At 33.1% G+C, this 20,336-nt stretch overlaps 1 long non-coding RNA gene across 1 annotated transcript in view; it reads left to right on the top strand.

Moving 5' to 3' along the window:
* LOC119627523 (uncharacterized) overlaps nt 1-20,336 on the top strand; it is a 75,543-nt gene that overhangs the window by 37,215 nt on the left and 17,992 nt on the right. The window contains exons 2-3 of the long non-coding RNA XR_005243700.2: nt 5,709-5,758; nt 9,174-9,352. This is a non-coding gene — a long non-coding RNA (uncharacterized lncRNA). The remainder of the gene's footprint in view (nt 1-5,708; nt 5,759-9,173; nt 9,353-20,336) is intronic.

The raw sequence follows: 20,336 nt of genomic DNA, 5'->3' as shown, positions 1-20,336 counted from the left end.
TTTTCTTATAAAAGGACTGCCAGAAAGCCCTATACGTGTTGACAAAGTCAGATTATTTTATTTAGTAATTTATTCTATCAGATTTAGTAAACAAAAAGCAACATTTTCTTGAGTCTTTCTTATCCCAAGAACTCTTTACATTTGCTCTTAGTTTTGTTTTTCTGGTGTTCACACGAAATTCCAATTTATATTTATTTGACAGCACTGTCCGTTATTGTGAAATACCACACATACACTTACACACACACACACACACACACACACACACTTTCTCTTTCACACACACCTATGCTCAGACATAGTCTCTCTTGAAGGAACTGAATTATTTCTCCTTATTCTATTTTATGAAAAGTAACACTAGGAGGAACTGATAAAGTTAGCAAGGATGGCCATAATATTTCCCTCATTGGATATTGGATAAGCTTCTTCCTGAGCCTAGGTCCTGATCTCCATTTATAAGGGCATTAAATGTTAGAAAACCTGGAATTGAAAATTCATTTTCCCCTTTGACATGTAAATCTAAAAAAACCAAAAAAACAAACAAAAAACAAAACAAAAAAACAAAACAAAAACCTCTCACAGGATTTACAATCCAGGGATGTCTTTCTCAAGGACTTGGGAGTCATGCCTTTGAAATATATTAAGGAAGAAAGGGGCCGGGTGCGGTGGCTCACGCCTGTAATCCCAGCACTTTGGGAGGCCGAGACGGGAGGATCATGAGGTCAGGAAATCGAGACCATTCTGGCTAACACCGTGAAACCCCGTCTCTACTAAAAATACAAAAACAAAACTAGCCGGACGTGGTGCCTGGCGCCTGTAGTCCCAGCTACTCGGGAGGCTGAGGGAGGAGAATGGCGGGAACCCGGGAGGTGGAGCTTGCAGTGAACCGAGATCACGGCCACTGCACTCCAGGCTGGTCGACAGATCGAGACTCGGTCTCAAAAAAAAAAAAAAAAAAAAAAAAAAAAAAAAAAAAAAAAAAAAAAAAAAAAGAAAGAAAAAAAAAAAAGGAAGAAAGCGCTCCCATCTCCCAGTTTCTGTGGGGGAGTAGAAGCTTAACGTCGGTAAGTGGACTTGCTTCAAGTTGTAAAACTACCTCCGCTCACGAAGATAAGAGAAAGCTTGCTTTTTCACTAGGTAAGGCCAATTAGCAAAAACAGTTGTACTAAAATTCCTCCTCCACTCCAGCTCTTAAAACCTTTCCCACATTTGTTTTGGTGGGGTTTTCTGTCTCTCTCCCCTATTGCAATGGGAAAATAAAGAATAAAGTCTGCTTAATTTATGCTAGGCCAATGTTTGCTTTGACAGAGCCAAATTTATGATGTTATGGATTTTTTCTTTGTGTGATGTGGGATGATATTGCAATTTTTTGTTCAAATTTTCAGTCCGTAACCTCTTTCTGACAATCTCTTTCAATCATACCTAGGTATTTTTCTTGGCCTTTATCCCTTTTATTCTCCCATGTGGACCAAGATTGAGACGTGAAAGTAGAACAGGAGTTTTTAAACTTCTTTGTTCTGTAAACCCCTTCAAGAGTTTGGAGCAGCCTATAAACCTCTTAGAATATTCCATTTAAATCCATAAAATAAAATACACAGGTTTAAAAAGGAACCAGTTATATTAAAATATACTTATCAAAATAATTTTTAAATTATGATATCTATATTTGTTTCATTAACATATTAAATAATAAGATATAGTTTGCTGGTTTAATATCAACCATGACATCAAAATGGTGGTAAATGATATTTTGGGATATCTATAATAACTAGAAAAAATATATAATATCTATTTGTAAATATAAACAGATTTGCTGATACAGCTATAGGTTTGTGTATAGTCAATTGCAGGAAGTTAAATTTCACCTGGTGATAAGTGAAAAAATATGATTTTTTTTATTCAAGAATGGCATGGCCTAGAATAAAAAGAGCAGAAGAGTGATTTGATTCTAAACCAGGACTACAAAAGAAAACTTATGTCCATTATGGTACATTCTAGCTTTTCATCATTAATGACTTTGTGTAGGAGATTGTGGCTAAATCCCTATAGAAATAAACTATAAATGCTCTTCATATATCTTCCTTATAAACCCGAAGCAGTGCTAGGATGGAAATTCAAGAGGTTGGAATTCCAGCATGATTTCATCACGTCTTTATTTTTACTAACCTCTAACTGCATACATAAAACGTACTTGCTCATCTGACTATGCTAAGTTCAAAAGCCATAGGGACAAGCTGTTCCCTTTCAGTGGTATTTTTGTAGTGTGAGATAGGAAAGAGCCCTGAGACGAAGAATTTTTTAGTAATGGCAGTGATGCTAGAGAGATTATTCACTTACCAAGTGTTCTGTAACCTCTTGAATATATGAACTTACACAAAAACTCCTCTCCTGTAAAAACCTGAGTTTGTTTATATATTGAAATGACATTACACGTTTCTATGAAATGCTGGTTGTTTTTCAATTCCCATATTGTATAGATTTTTACAATCATAATTTTGAGTAGACTTTGAGATAAAAAGACAAACAGAAATACAGTTAATATAGTGGGTAGCTAAGGAAAAAGTATTGCATTTTACAGCCATTTCTAACTGATTGATTATATTCTGCAATTTATGTTTTGTCCTGATATTTAGGAGCTGTCAACCTAATTGAAAGCAACATAGCTAGGAATTTAAAACAAAAAAAGAACATGAGAACAAAATGAGAGAGGAAGTACTAAGTCCTGTGTAGAGACTTAATCAGTACTATAATTGGGTGACGGAATGATAATGATAATTAATATTATACTAAATACATTTAAATTCTATGTAAACTTTTACTATTATAAACTAGAATGTGCTTTTTTTCTGTACTGAGTGTTTAGTGCTTCCTAGATAATTCGTTAGTTTTATAATCATATTCAAAATTTTAAAAAAAATCCTTTGAACATTTCTAAAAGATGTAAGGTAATAATTTAATCCATGTTTACATTAATTATACAAAGCAGGTAAGCCCCTATCTCATGCCTTCCCAGAAGGTAATGCCTATGATTATTTTCTGAAAATGGAGTCTTTGGGAAAAATAAGATCATCAAGGTGGGCCACAGACCATTGTTACATATTAGGACCATGGATAATAAAAGGATTTGGCCAGCAGATTTAACCAGTTTGCCAACTCTCCTTGATTTGCACAAAGTACATTGGAGTAAGAAAGGAAAACTGAGGTGACAGTGTGGCTCCACAGCCAGCTCCTCAACCAAGAACACTTCAGTCTTTGTGTGGAGAGATGAAGGAACACTATAAGCATGTTGACTGGATAGCCTCTCATATTATCTCCTGATCTAACTCCATTCAATCAAATGCCAGAGTCTGAGAGAGAAAGGTTATTATAAAGAACAAGGCAAATCAAAGCTGCATCACTGTTCTTTGTGTAGGTAAGATCCAGCTCCACATTGTGATTTCAGTGCAACAATAGACACTAAATAAAGGGGAAATATTTCAGGTGCATAATATTTACATACAACCTATGCACATCCTCCCATATACTTTAAATTACCTTTAGATTTCTTATAAAATCCTAATACAATAAATCCATGCCTATTAATCCACCACTTAATTTGCATGGATTTAATATAGTAATAAGTGCATTACAAATTAAAGTTCTGCTTTTAGAATTTTGTGGAATTTATTTTTTTCCAAGTATTTCTTATCCATGGTTGGTTGAATTAGCAGATATGGAACCACAGATACAGAGGGCAGACTGTATATACTTGTCTAACTTCTTCTAATATATTATGAACTTTTTGAAAGTTACAATAATATTTATAAAATATTATAACATTTATATTTATAAAATTTGGCCAAATGCAAAATAATTTCCATTGCATTATTTCATTTGACTTAGAAAAAATTGATGAAGCAGGTGTTATTGGTATCTCCATTTCTATGGTGATAACTTGAGACTCAAAGTGATAAAAACGACTTGTTCCATTCTATATTTTATTAAACATAATTAAATTAAAAACCCATTGTTTAACTTCACATTATGTTGTTTGTTCCACTATTTGCTTCTCGTATTCTTTGTGGTTTGTTTTGTAAACCCAGGAACACAAACCAGTGGGTGGTTTGCATACAATATTTTTTAGTGAGTAAATGAAAGAATGCATTAGTAATCTAGTAATAAATGGAAATATCACATTTTTGTTAAATAGTTACAATTATTTTGTAAAACATTACAATTGTTGGAATAATACAAAAGAAAATATAGTGCATTTATAGTTTTGTAGTAGCTGGCACTGTACGCAAGAAAGTTAATAGTATTGTGGATTGAATTTTACATAAAATAATACTTAATTGATTTATTTCTTAATTTTTTCCGATGAGACCAAGAATATGAGGAAAATAGTAAGTGTAATATAAGATGTAGAAATTTGTTCAATTTTGTTTAATTTAGAAGGTTTAAAATTAGTTTAAAAGTTTATATATCAGATTCAACCTTCCTTAATACTCAGAAATATTTTAAAACAACTTGCAATTAATCTTTCAGAGTTTTTCCATTTTAAATTAATTTTACATTGAAAATAATAGTGATTTAAGGCTTAACATCTCTGTAAGAGTTATGAATCACACCTGCTGTTGTACATCTCTGCTTATGTAAATGTGAATGCAAATTATGAAAATGAGAAAATTATAGGCAATTTACATTTGTTGTAGCCTTGTTTCTATGACAATGGGAGAAGATGACCATAATCTGTCACGCTGGTAACCAGAAATGCACATAGCATCATAAGGGGCGGCCCCAAGTGCTTCTTTTCAATTCTTAATGACAGAATAAGGACAGTAGAATCAGCTTTAAAATATCTTCAATAACATGGCAAGATTTGATCATTCTAAAAATAAAACTATTGTCCCTAACACTTCTCCTAAGTGTCTGTATGGCACCCACTGTTGCTGAAATTTACAATAAAAACGGAAAGGAAAAAAAAAATAGAAAAATCAAAACCTTTCTCATTTTTAAATTATGCCTTGAGACAGATTAAGCTCATCACATTTTTAAAAATGGTTCAATAGAAAGAAAAGAAGAATAAAAGGAAAAGATTAAGAATTACCATGATCATTAGTTTACAAAGATATCTTAGAATTTAAATTAAAAATTACTTGATTTAATGGGAAGAAATAATATTAAATATTTCCACTTAAAGTATACATTCTTTAAAAAATGCTTCTGATTTCAGTACTCAAAATTATATTGTCTGCTCTATTATCAAAATGTCTTAAAGGATTTAGAATAATTACTTAATATATTTTAAATCTGCTCTCCAAGAAAAAAGTATCCATTTCATAAAGTTGTGCACATATATGCACACACAGTCAGAAAAGAAATATATAGGATTAAATGATATATATAAGCATTTCAGAAACAGTAACTCCAAAAAAAGTTAACTATAAGTTTTAAAATATATTATGAAAATTTGCATTCATATTTCATAGGCTATAAATGAAAAGTTTTGATTGGACGGCTTAAAGTTCATACTTTGCAAAAACGTGGTAAATTAGATATAGTCGGAACATGGCCAAATATACATGCAGTTACTGCTTTTGTGAGTAGAGGACTCTGAAAATATGCACACAGTCAGCTGACAAAAAATATATAATTCTTATTTCTTGCTTATATCACACAAGAAATCACTGAATAGAATTTTCCTTTGCTGTCTCTTTTATGTTGGAAAGAAAACCACACTGAGGAAGTGTCCAGCTATTCCCAAGGATACTATCAACAGGTATGCATGGCATATTATTCCATTCTTCTATGTTAATAATGGGTGACTTCATGTATTTTTCTAATTCATTCCTTTAGGAAATTTACTTCTCCAACAGGTGTACCTTAGAGGGATCTATACATCCTGGTCCTTAACCACCAGACTGGATCAATTTTATGGAGAATTGGCTTCTTTATATTGACTCCAGTTCCATTAGGTGATAACATACATGCTTGATTCTTTTCTTTAGCACCAAGCATAGTTAAAAAAAAAAAAAAAAAAAATCAGTGGTCTCAAAAGTTTGCTATCTATAGAATTCATTTTTAATTCACCTCACTGGAACTCAAGGCACTCTGGAACTGAGAAACCCTGTATATTCACTCACAAGCTTCTGTGTATCACTTCAGTCCCATTTCTAATTGTTTGCTAACATGACTCTGAGTTCACTTTTTCTACCTGCACTGTGTAAAATCTAGCTGAGAATCTAATTCATAACACTTACTCATAGAATACCTTTTTCTATTCTAATAGGTAAATTGTTTGAATTAGAATTAACGAATACTCATTATAATTTAATAGCTAAATATCTAAGAAACAATATACATTCTATTTCATATAAACTTCTATGATAATAAATCCAATGGAACAAAACAAATTCTAAAATTATCCATACTTATCTTAACCTATGGTAATTCATGAACAGCGCCTTGCATCTTAGATTTGTAGTTATTCTCAAGTTTTTCCATTGTTATCCATCGTGTCCTGAAATATTTTCTCTGTTGACATTCCTCACTACTTGCCATACCATTTGCACCCTTTGGTCAACATTTTAATCTCATTTCCTCTAATTTGTTTCTGCACTTTAAAGCAACATTGGATAAAATCATAAGGCTCTACTAAAAGGGTCACTATAATCTTTGCTATCAAACCATAATTTATATCAAACTCTTATTTTTACTTATCAATCATTTTCTTTTTTTATTTTGTGGATTCATTTAGGCTGCCTTATGGCAGATCTTTCCAAGTTTCCAGATCTCCTTCTGCTTTCAATATTATCTCTGCTTGTCTCATTCAGCAGGTGACATTGCTTCTTCATTCTCTGGTAAGACTAAAATCATTAGACATGACTTTCACAGTTGTCTTACTACAGACAAACCCCAAAACTGTCAACACATACTTCTCTCAATTCTAGTGCATAGCTGTTTCTTCATATATCACTCCTCTTAGGCCAGAGGAAGCTCTTAATCCCAGACCCTCTTTCTTTCTGCTCTACAAGTATCTTCTCTGTCCATTCCTCTTCCATTCAACAAGAAATGTATTCTGTAATACCACATGGGACTTAAATGCCATATGAAAGAGGGAGATAGCAATAACATCAATATTACTATCACCATTTACCTAATTCCTGTTCCAGGATTTTTTTTTTTTTTTTTTTTTTTTTTTTTTTTTTTGAGACGGAGTTTCACTCTGGTTGCCCACGGCACGATCTTGGCTCACCACAACCTTCGCCTCCCAGGTTCAAGTGATTCTCCTGCCCCAGCCTCCCGAGTAGCTGGGATTACAGGCATGCGCCACCACACCTGGCTAATTTGGTATTTTTAGTCGAGATGGGGTTTCTCCATGTTGACCAGGCTGGTCTCGAACTCCTGACCTCAGGTGATCCGCCCACCTCAGCCTCCCAAAGTACTGGGATTACAGGCGTGAATCACTGCACCCAGCCTCCAGGATTAAAAAAACGTATATATTTTGAGGTCATCATGTACTATAGAAAATTCATCCAGGCATTTTCAAGGAGCTGTTACACAAGGCCACCCAGGAAAGTCTGTTACTCAGAATACAGAAACTGGAAAGAGAAAATACATCTTATAGTTCAAATTTTGTTGCGAAGATAACATGTTCAAAATTCAATTTGCTATAATATGAATAATTAAATGTGTAAGTCATAACAAATAGTCCTTAAAGAGCATTTAATATATACTTTTCAGTTAGGTAATATCATTTAGATAAAAAGTTATAGGTGAACTACTACTATCACTTGATACTTCCAAGATTTTACATTCTGCTTGGATGACAAACATGCATTTTTTCTTTTAATACAACTCCCTGTGTCAGCTCCTAATGTCCTTTACTCTTTCTCCCCATTATAATATTTAATTATTTCCCAATGAATGCCCAGCCATTATCATAATTTTCCAACATAATTCTAATGTGATTTGTTATCTTATACAACCCAAACCCAAAATATATTCACACTAAGAGATATTGCTTTATAGCTTTTGTGCACATTTACTGATGGCCAAACCTGAGTAAGTCCATTATATTTTTTTATTTAATTCTGGCTGAGGATTTGAAGCCTTACTGGAGAAAGTATGGTAATTGTATTAATAGGCTTCTGTACATCTTCAATTCACTTTCATTCAACGAATACTTATTCATTGCCTATTTTGATCAGTGCCTATCACATGATTGGGCAATGGGAAAGAAAATGAGATAATTCTTTCTTCTGAAAAGCATTGGTCATGCTGGCTGTTAGAGATGTGCGCTAAAATAAAAAGTCAATAATATTTGATGAATGCTAAGAAAGAAAAAGAGTGTGCATGGTCTGATAGGGACACAGATAAGGGGCACTTCATCCAGCCCAGAGTGAGCTTGGGAAGTGTCATAAGAATAAATGGATTCCAGGTAGAACAATGACTGCAACCAGAGAAAGGAGATATGAAATAGCCTAATGTATTTAAGTAATTATAAATATCTTCGGTCTATTGTAGGAATTGATGCAAGGCAGATAGAAGAAAGATTGGTAAGAGAGAAATTTGTATATAACAACTTAAGGAACAAAAGAGTGTCAGCTTGATTCAAAGAGGAGGGATTAAGACTGTTGATATAATGAGTTTGATTAAGAACCTGCAATGTAGGTTCATGCCCGACAGTGAAATATACAGTTTTGAAACGTAGGAGAGATATCTGTATCTCTCATATTTCAGAAAATATGTATCTGAAAAACATCTTTATGTAAGAATGAATGAACACATGGTTATGCATGAGATCACTCAGCTGTTAGAAGACAAACTAGAAAAGTGGGTCAAGGGTAGAACCTCAAGGAATAGCAGTAGAATGCATAAGAGCAGACTAGTGAGGCAGAATCTTGAAGCCTCTTGGAGAAGGGCTAGAAAATTAAGAAGATAGCTGTGATAGTTAATATTGAGTGTAAACTTGGTTGGATTGAAGGATGCAAAGTATTGCTCCTGGGTGTGTCTGTGAGGGTGTTGCCAAAGGAGATTAACATTTCAGTTAGTGGACTGGAAAAGGCAGATCCACCCTCAATCTGGGTGGGCACAATCTGATCAACTGTCAGAGCCGCCAGAATAAAAGCAGGAAGAAGAACGTGGAAAGACTAGACTTACTAAGTCTTCTAGCTTCCATCTTTCTCCCCCAGGGCTGGATGCTTCCTGTACTAGAACATTAAACTCCAAGTTCTTCAGCTTTGAAACTCTTGGACCTTTGACCACAGACTGAAGGCTGCACTGTCGGCTTCCCTACTTTTGAGATTTTGGGACTCAAACTGGCTTCGTTGCTCCTCAGCTTGACTATAGTGGGACCTCACCTTGTGATCATGTGAGTTAATGCTTCTTAATAAACTCTCCTTTATATATATATATACACATATACATATATATATATATATCTGTCTATCCCATTAGTTCTGCCCCTTTAGAGGGCCCTGACTAATACAAGAACCCAAAGCTGATAGTGTTTGATATGGTTTGGATCTGTGTCCCCACCCAAATCTTATGTCAAATTTTAATACCCAGTGTTGGAGGTGGGGCCTGTTGGGAGGTGATTGGATACTGAGGGTGGATCCTTCATGAATGGCTTAGCACTATCCCTTTGGTGCTGTTCTCGTGATAGAGGTATCATGAGATCTGGTTGTTTAAAAGTGTGTGGCACCTCGCCCCCCATCTCCCTCCTGCTCTGGCCATATGAAGTGTTGGCCTCCCCGTACACCTTTCTCTGTGATTGTAAGTTTCCTGAGACCTCACAGAAGTCAAGTTGATGCCAGCATCATTCTTCTTGTACAACCTGTGGAACCTAATTACCAGGACTTATTAATATGATACCTTACATGTTAAAAATAAGTCAAGATTGCAAAACAACTGAGATAATTCTAGTAATTAGGATTTTGACATTTTGGGTATGGGGGAATAATTATTCTACTTACCACACCACAGGCTGGTTTCATATTACTTCATCTAATCTCTGTGTACTGAAGTAAACTGAAAGACTTCAGGTTATTCTCAGGGAGCAACTGTCGGTTGTGCTTAAATAGCTTTAGTCTTTCCAACTTGTATAGGACCCTAGACAGACTTTTAGAAAGAAGGTATAGGAAAGGTAAGTGGAATCCATATAAATGGATATGCTGACAAGGAATTCGCTATTTGGGTGGGGAACTTTGGGATGAGAGGCAGATTTTAAAGGGAGTATGTTGTGTTATATATGATGTTATCCGATTTCCATCGACCCAAGAACTTTAGCTGAATATCTTCAGCACTTTTGGTGTCATATTTTTTTTCTACTGGATTTAATCAAATGTTAATGTTATGAAATGGAAGGAAGAATGATGCCTAGTAAAAATGCAGTGTATTTTGGTTACAAATGTAAATGTGACTTATGTTACTTAGCTTGGCTCACTGCAACCTCTGCCTCCTGGGTTCAAGCAATTCTCATGCTTCAGCCTTCCAGAGTAGCTGAGATTGTAGGTGCACACCACCATACCTGGCTTATTTTTTTGTATTTTTAGTAGAGAAGGGGTTTCGCCATGTTGACCAGGCTGATCTCGAACTCCTGACCTCAGATGATCTGCCCGCTTTGGCCTGCTTTGAAGCTTTTGATCCTAAATGATCTCTAAGACATAATTCATAACCTGTATATGTTTACTTATGGTTGCTCTGTGTGCCACCCAACTTGTTTCTGAGGTCATGAGAAGACTTCTTCGTGATAACGCCATTGGCATCCGTACAGAAACTTCTATATAACCTATTTCATATTCACTTATTGTCTCTCTGGTTTATTATATATTCACTGGTTCTCTAAGACATTTTTGTCTTTCAAAAATCTCAATTTTTAGAACCCTTAGTATATTATTACATATAAATATCTATTCCTGATGAAGTGTCACTCAATATTAAAAAAATATTTCTGGTGTGCAGGTTAGTAGTAGCTATTAGATAAAAGTACCATAGTAATAGTAATTTCTGGCAGGATGGCTATATATCTCATTAAATTAAGTGTAACTCTGTGACTTGGGAGCCTGCTGAGATATATACCATTTCTAAATATGGATAAATATTAAAACATATTAGCATGCCACATTAATAAGTCAATTTAAGTCAACAGCTTATTATAGTTAATAAAAATATAAGTATTTTCCTAGATCATTGGTATGATATCACTCCATAGAGAAATCACAATATAAAGTACCCCTTTATTGAAATATATAATATACATTATGACTACAGTATGATCTATATTATGCTTACCTAATAGAATTGTGATTAGTGTTGCTTTCAGTATTTTCATGGGTTGCTAGAATAGTATACCATATTTTAATATAATTTCATATTTTCAATGAATTATTTCACTTGAATCTTTTACAATGTTTTTTTTTTTTTTAATTATAGAATCTAAAATGGGATATTTTTGTTAAAACACTAAACATTTAAAGAATATAGCACAGGGCATAACTACTTCGTAATTAATTTCTTCATATTCAACAAGATGAATATGCCCTTTTTCCTTATCTCCCAAATAAACTCGAAGGAGATTTTATCTCGTTGTACAATAGATAAGAGAAATCACTTTAAAAGAATAAATGTGTAAACTGTTTGGAAAGGAAAGATGCTTATGGCAGAAAGGATAGCATTCATGCTGGGCAGTTGAACAGGTTTGCATATTTAAATAGTTATACTGTTATTAAAGGCTATAAAGTTGTAAAAATAAGTTCTACTTATTTGGCTATGGATCTCTAAATAAAATACTGAAATGTTCTGATCCTTATACTCTTTATTAAAAATGTTAATCAATATATTTATATAGAATTATTTTGGTAAAGTCACTCTCCTGCTGGAGGCTTTAGTATTTTATCTAACATAGTACTTAAAAATATCAATTGTAAAATCAACAGAAGAGTGCAATGGGATCTTTACTCATTCCTTTATGTACTAGTGTGCTTTGTGTGATATTGCATTGCAAAAACTGAAAATCAACACAACCCTAGTAATTAAAAATGAATGAAGAAGATCAAAAAGATCTCTTCAATAGCAGTGTTCTAGGAAATGCATGCATTTTGCACTTGCAACAATATATTAATTACTTAAAAAACATCAATATATTAATATATAAAACAACAATATATTAATTACTTAAAAAACATCAAAGAACAAACAAAAGCACTGAATCATTTTAATTCTTACAAATTTCTGAGCTACAAGTTCATTATTTCACTGTGATTTCTTTACTTATTCATCTATAACAGTCAAATACTCATATTAATACAAATCATTGGCAAAATTAACTGTTTCATATCCTGATTTATTTGTTAGGCAGACATGGATTGTCATTATTTGAATCCAGGGATATCAGAGATAAGGAGTCAGAAAAATCATAAGGTGCCATACTTAGGTCATTGACTTGCTTATCTACCCAATACCCCTTTCTCACACCTTCTCAACCTAACTTGGATTTTAATAATTGATTTTAGAACAGTTAACATTAAAAGAAATAAAGCAAACCCAAAATTCAGTGGTAGAAAATGTTCAATAACGTCTTCTCATGCTTCTTTAACATTTGGTGTGTCTGCATGTTCCCCTCTTGGTGGGTGCGAAACAAGGGTTTTCTAGAATATATGCTCTACATATCAGTGATTAGACTCTGAGAAAAGAAGATTCAGAGAAACATTCAACAATATCAGAGTCAAAACCAAGTGTTGTACATCAACATTGGTCTTATTTTTTACTAGCTATATAATTATGCCAAAAGAAGTTGCAGCTGTTTTTCATTTGGCAATTATAGTTACCAAGAATAACTAGGTAACTGAGGGAACCAAGTGAAAAAGACAGAAACACAGAGAGAAAGAACAAATCCTTATAAATTTAATCAGCACAGGGAAAACTGTAAATTTGAATTAAATTATGACTATATGTTTGAAAAGATAAATTCCCACCTGATATAAACGTGCTATTTGTCTATTTTTCATTGAAGTTTACAGTAGCAGAATTATTAAAGATTCACACAGTGGTCTACTGTGTAGAGCTTGCGTTGAACCCAGTGGGTGTTCAATAAGTAGTAATTATTGCTGCTGCTTTGGTCCTCTACAGTGGCCTTGGAATATTGTATAATCAATGAAAAAAAAAAGTACAAATTGCATTAATGGATTGCTTTTTTATCATCTCAGGGTAAGGATGGTAAGGAGTAAATAGAACAGATACCTACTTACTCAGAGTGGTTAAAGAGTACTTTCAGAACAGCTTGCACAAAATGTCTATCCCACACTCTAGAAATTACCACCTTTCCCTAAACATCTCTTGTCTGAAGTAATCCTAGCCTGTCTCCAGGGGACACAGGTAAATTCAAGCTCTTATTTTATTTTCTCTAATAATACCATGAAGTCGTTAAAACAAATATGAAAGAAAGAAAAAATATTAAATTAAAAGAAAGATTTTAAAAATGGAAAGAAGGAAGGAGGAAAGAGAAGAAGAAAGGAAGGGAGATAAGTAGAGAAACATACCTTTGTAATCTCAGTGTGTTTGGGGAAGAGGAGGACTACTGACTGTGGGTTAGGAGCAATGATTCTCTGTGCCTCCACCAGTGACATCAGTCAATATAAAAAACAAAACTGCCTATAAACATTTGTAAATACATCCAAGTGGATGATACTTCCCAGCTGGAGAACTACTGCAATTAAAAATAACACCATGAATGTATGGGACACTACACCAGTGGCTCTCAGTTTTGGCTGCACATTAGGATAATTCATGGGGCTCTTGATATTCCCAATGCCCAACACAGGACCCAGCTCAATTATACCAGAATCTGTGGAGTTGAGACCCACACATCAATATTTTTCAAAGCTCCCGTTCTCCATGCCTGCGATTTTAATGCTGTAATCAAAACTCTTTTCCTGATTAACACCTTTAAAACAGATGTGTTGACTTAATAACCAAATCAAAACCATAGCACCCCTCTTATCCAAGGATCTAGGACTAGGATTTTAACAGATGTAACAAAAATGTTAACCACTTACTGGTAGCCTACTATTTATCAGGATCATGTTCATTTGCATATACATATATAATCTCAATCCTTAAAGCCACTCCACAAGCACAAATTATCCTTCTTTTTTTATTTTAATAAAGCAACTTAGGTTGTGATGATTGATTCAATTAGAGATTCCAGCTACAAAACTGAGGCTATCCACCTCTTTCTCTTTCAGAAAGGAGGTAATGTTATAAGAGAGCATTTCTATGGGATAGGCTTGAGCAGGGACCTTGACCATAGCCAGCCTGTGGAGAGTATTCCCCTAAAAGAAACAATAGAACTGACAGCCTGCTATGGCCAGCATCTGTCTCTGGGTCAACAACCCTTACATTTAAATTTGGTTTGCACTGTCAGGTTTCAGTAGTCAAAGTCTAGCAGGCACTGAAATATAAAAATAATGGAACATGAACATGAACATGAACACTTGAGAGTTCATGAAAGGCAAAGTTTGGGAGTGAGGATGAGGCAGTATGAGTGAAGTGGTACAAATTTAATTTTTTAGCACTTTCTATTTAGAGTCAGGGTTTATAATATGCAAAGCATAATTCAAAACCCGGATAGAATTACTGAATAAAAAGGAAATCACGAGGTTTCTAATTTTCTTATCCCAAAATGAAAGAGACACATACACTATGTAAATGTCATGACTACAGTGGTCAAAATAGAAGATGAGTTATTAAGGGAATGCATCACCATGAAAATAAAGTCCCTGAGGAGCGTAGTTCCAAATACTATAAATATAAATTTCATTTTCATCCATTTTATTGAGGCAAAGGAAAAATGACATGCAGAGAAAAGGAATAAAGACTTGCAACATTCACCCACATAAAAGAAAGTGAAAAATCCACAGAAAACTTTTAATTATGTTGCTGTGGAATATCACCTCACAATACAAAATGTGTTCCGTTTCTTTATTAATTAGAAAACTAAATGCCATATTTTGGTTTTGAATTATATGTATTCTAGGTTTAAACACTGTTTTATTTTTTTCCAAAATATAGATAATAAATGTGGAATAAAACCACAAGTGTCACATATTCATACCAATCTGTTTTGAATTCATGCATTTGAGGAAGAATATAATTAAAATTTAAACAGTTACTCATTTTTTCTAAAGCATAATGAAAATTGTATTTCACTGTTTAGTTTGTTTTCTTTTTGTTTTGTTTCCTTTTCTAAAAATTATTTTAGAATAGTATAAATAAACTTGTAAAAACAGAATTATGGGTTTTAAAGTATTTTCTTATTATCATGTTATGTAAGAGCTGGAGTGACTAAGAATTTAAGTTTCTAGTTACAAGCATATTTTGCTTAACTTAAAATATTCTCAAATATTTTAAGCAACCTATTTTAAAAATCTACAAGACAGTAGTTGGGAAAATAAACGACCTACAAGGACCAGCTACAGGGTTGGTAATCAAATCTGTAATACTGTGTCTTGAAAAGGAATCATGGGGCTGCATACTAAATACCTAACATTATTTTCCCTACTCCCAAAGAGAATATGACTTTCCTCTGCAAAACATTTAAATTTTAGTTTGTATCCAGTGCTCTCAGACGCTCAAATTGTTTAAGACTTTAAAATTTAATCAAGGGAGTTCTTAATGGACGCTAGGAAGAGCAACATCAGAAATACATTTGACAAAAGGGTAACAAATTTCTACTTAATTATTTACAATGACCATATACGGCTACACAGAGACACAAAAGTAGTCAGACTCTGTGCATCAAGCTCAGCCGTCTCAAAGAACAAGGGCATCAATTCGTCCTCACACCATGCAAACAGTTTTCAAGATTGCATCTTGTTGGCCTTGATGAAATTACAAGACTGGGATCTGAAGCTTTGTTCTGGTAATTTATGGCCACAGGTCACTCTGAATTGAATGTTTTCAGGATACAGAGAGCCTTCTTGTCATTTACATGCATCTCATTTTTTTCACTTAAAACATGCTTTTCATCATTGCTAAAAACCAGTACTTTTTACTTTTTTTCTTCTAGCTTTCTTTTTCTCTTTCTTCTGTATGTATCCCTATCTCTTATATTCCTGTTTCTAGAATAAAGCAGACATGATTTCCACTAACTCCAACATTATAATAAACATCGATATAAAAACAATAGGCTAAAACAATTTAAACTATTAAGGTTAGGTCAGGGGTTTTCTTTTTTACCATTTGCTGAGCTAGAATTAGAATGAAATCAAATATTTCAGTTGTATTGCTACTAGAGAAAAAAAAACTTTGTCACATTTTGGATTATGCATTTGTTCACTTTGTTCTCCACAAATAATTGTCCAGGTTTTTTACTTTTCTAAGAAATAAGTTACATTTTCAAACCAATATGTGCTGTCTGAAACTGTTTGTATATAATATGCTGGCTTTAACATTTTAAACTTTAAAGTTGTAATATACATTAGATTTTTTAGAACTTTATTTGGAGTAATTGGATGTTTCTTCAAGGAATGTCATTACAAATAAATTCATAGTACTCTAAAATCTAATTTCTTAAAGAGATTGTATCAGTTTTTTTTACAGTTAAAAGACAAAAAGAATGAATAATCAGTATGTAAACTTGTGAGTTATAGATTACATTTAGATGAGTTAAGCTTTCTGAACACATAGGTTTTAGATTTTATATAAAACCAATGCATATTATTCCTGAAATTCCCCAGTATATCTCAACTCTTACTTTAGTTTTTAGCATATGTAAACAATGAAACTGAAGAATATTGTGTCACAATGAATGCAAGATGATTCCAATTGAGAATTAATTTACGGGCATGTAAAATATAACCATACAATTAAAATTTTGTTACAAAAAATACGTGATTAGAAGTATTTGTATGTATTTTTTAAAATTTCTGACAGTTTTAAAAATATTAGGTCTTAGAGTTGAAAGGAACCTGATAATATTTCTGTAAAAAAAAAAAAAAAAAAAAAAAAAAAGCCTTTACCACATCCTACACAAATAGTCACTGGGCCATTGAGACACTAAATATAAAAATGTACCTTTTTTGCATATTATATACTTTGGATTACTTACAGTAGTTAAAAACATTTAGATTCTTACTAAAACAAAAGCAACAGAAGTTTCCTTAGGATCTCCCTAACTGTTGACTAGGGCATAAATGTATGTGAAGTAGAAAACTTACCTTTCCAATAGTTATGCACTATATTTTAGTATTGATCTTGGTTCATTATAGACTGTTTTACTGGATTCAGCATCTTACGTACAAAAATGTGAATAATAATTGCTTTTTACAAATTTAAGCTAATTTAAGGGTTCAGAATTATTTTATCATGTTGCACTTTCCTTTACCAGATTAGTCATTTCAGAAAATTCTCTTATGCTTTTAGAGATTTAATACAACAGAAAATTTGAAAGACAACTGGTGTAGGATGATTAAGAAACATCTCCACTTACGGTACATTTTTATCCACTTCCATGAGCATTCATAAGCCCTTCTATTACTGGAAGAACTCTCAGAAAGTTCTATAAGAATGTGTGGTAGTGACAGATAATAAAAACATATACTTCCATAATGAAAGTAAAAGAAGAGTCATTTTACATTTCAAGAACTGTGCTGAGTCTGAGATTTTACCCTGATTGCAAGATAACACTTTCATAGATGATGACAGAAGACATGAAGTTCCTGGGTTAGAGAAAAAGGAGTTTATTACTCTATTATGCATCACAGAGCAGACAGTGCATCAGTTCCTCTTACTCACCAAGTTCCACAGAGTTGAAGCTGAGCTGGGCTCAGGGGGATTTGCACACAGTTGAATTATGTCACAGCTGAAGAACTCTGAGCTTAAGAAACCCTAATCTTTTAAAAATGACTATTAGCAAACCTGCCCACATTTTTTTTTTTCTTTTTTGGAGAAAGACATTATTTCTTCTAAACTGGTCAGTAAACAAATTTATCCTCTATTCTGGAGAGAGACTCTATTTCTGTCTTCCAAAGCTGCTTGCTATATAAACATACTTGGAATTTAGTTTAGGAAAAAAACCTGATGCAAAGTGCAGAAATGAAATGTCATGGAGAGTTGTCTTCTAACCTTAACGTGTTACATTGCACTGCATTATGACTTTAGGACTTCAAAACTATTACAAGCATCCAGGCCTGGCAAAAATTTTACCATAATCCAAAGAAAGCCAAATACTTCACATGTATTTGTCACTAAGGCTTGTAGAAGCTTTCTGTTGAATTAATCTGAATTTTTGTTTTTATCATCATTTTTCCCAAACACTTGTGAGAAAATAAAAGGATCAGCATAACTGTTAGATAAATCTTCTAATTGAAACGTTCATCTATTTTGCATGAAATCCAGCATCGTTATAATTAAATTTGTCCTAACAGTTTCAGAAATTGGTAGATAATTTTAGTTTTTAAATGTCATCTGTCTATTTCTCTTTCTTGTACTCATTTGACTATAATAACTCTCCTGTCACCATCAAATCCATCAAAATGTTGTCCCATTCTCCTGCATCTCAGGAGGAGATGCTATTACCAGAACTTGAGATCCTTGTGTCCTTCCCCAGATTCTAGTGTCCTCAATTGATAACCATAAAGTAGGGATTATATTTTTCCACCTATGCAAGTTAAACTGCTCAGTAATCTACAGACTTATCCTGCCTTGGACTCTCAAAGTCTGTCAGGGTCTTTATGGGAAAAAGCACTTTTATTTAATTGTTTGCAGTCTGTCTGATCAGGGATTATTTTTAAAGAAAGTGTAGGCAACATAAAGAAGGAAAAAACAGTATGGACATGTTGGAAAATGTTTTTCATCTAATTAACAAAGGAATAATTGACATAAAAGTTAAAAGATACTAAAAATTGATAAGTAAAACACAAGTTAATAGAGAAATGGGAAAAAGTTATAAACAAACATATCAGAAGACAACACAATGATCAAAAACATTTGACAGTACCCTCGGCCTTAGATATCAGAAAATGTATAGTTGAAACTGCACTGAAATAATATTTCATATCACAATTTTCCATAATTTTGAATTTATAAGACTATAAAATGTTGGATGTTTGTGGTGCTCAAGAACTCCATACAGTACCTATGAGTTTGTAAGTTGTTATAGTTACTCTGGAAAGTAATTTAGTGGCATCTTATAAACAAGTGAATTCTTGTGCATTTTTCCCAGGAAACATTGAAAAGAACGTGACAGCAGTATTGTTTTTAATGCTGTACATGTAGAAACAACCTAATGACTACTAAGAGAATGGATAACTAAATTTTCAAGGAATTAATACTTGTATAATATTTTTGTATGTAGATGAAAATGATTGCATTATAGCAATGAGCATCAAAATTTTACAAATAGAAAATGCTTACATATGAACATATTTTAATAAGACAAAGCAGAAAACTCCAAGTTAAACTGAGGTAGATATATAAATAATAAATATGTTACAAGAATAAAATAAATTATAAAACAAATCAATTTGAAAACAATGTATGTGTGTGTGTGTGTCTGTGTCTGTGTCTGTGTTGATAGAAAGGCAAAAAGATGGGATGGTAAAAAATCCACAAAAGAAATGGTTATGTTCCCTTTATTTGAATGGGGAGTGTGTGCACAGATATTTATTTAATTATTTCCTATTGTGCTTCATAATTTAGGCATGAATCTAACACTTGGTATATACCAACTATTTCACAATAAAAATGGAGTAGAATTAGCCTGAATATGTACACCTGCTAAAGGAATGGTAGATATTTTTTAAATAGTTTTAATATTTATTATAAAAAATATAAAAGCACATAAAACATGGAATATGATTGCTCAAAACAAGACTAAGGTTAAAAAAGGCTAAAAAATATTTTTTTAAAAAATAACCATGATACAGAATATGTGAGAATTCAGGAAGGTGGTATTACATTTAGGAAACACTGTCTTAAGGAATGATTTGACTTAGCCAGCATCACTTCTGAATGCTTTTAATAATAAGCCACATCATAAAGGGGTTTCCTTTCCTACTATAAATTCTGGGAGGTTTTTGTACCCCAGAATAAATATCTGGAAACAAAATTCACATTTGTTTTAAGACTATGAATTTTTATTATTTTTTTTTGGTTTTGTTCTTTTTCTTTTTTTATTATTATTATAATATTTTAAATTCTAGGGTATATGTGCATAACGTGCAGGTTTGTTACATATGGATACTTGTGCCATGTTGGTGGCTGCACCCATCACCTCGTCAGCACCCATCAACTCATCATTTACATCAGGTATAACTCCCAATGCAATCCCTCCCCCCTCCCCCCTCCCCATGATA

Source organism: Chlorocebus sabaeus, chromosome 3, assembly GCF_047675955.1.
Source record: "Chlorocebus sabaeus isolate Y175 chromosome 3, mChlSab1.0.hap1, whole genome shotgun sequence".
Taxonomy (NCBI): Eukaryota; Metazoa; Chordata; class Mammalia; order Primates; family Cercopithecidae; genus Chlorocebus; species Chlorocebus sabaeus.
Note: the sequence above shows the minus strand (reverse complement) of the source record. Positions and strands in the feature narration are given on the sequence as shown.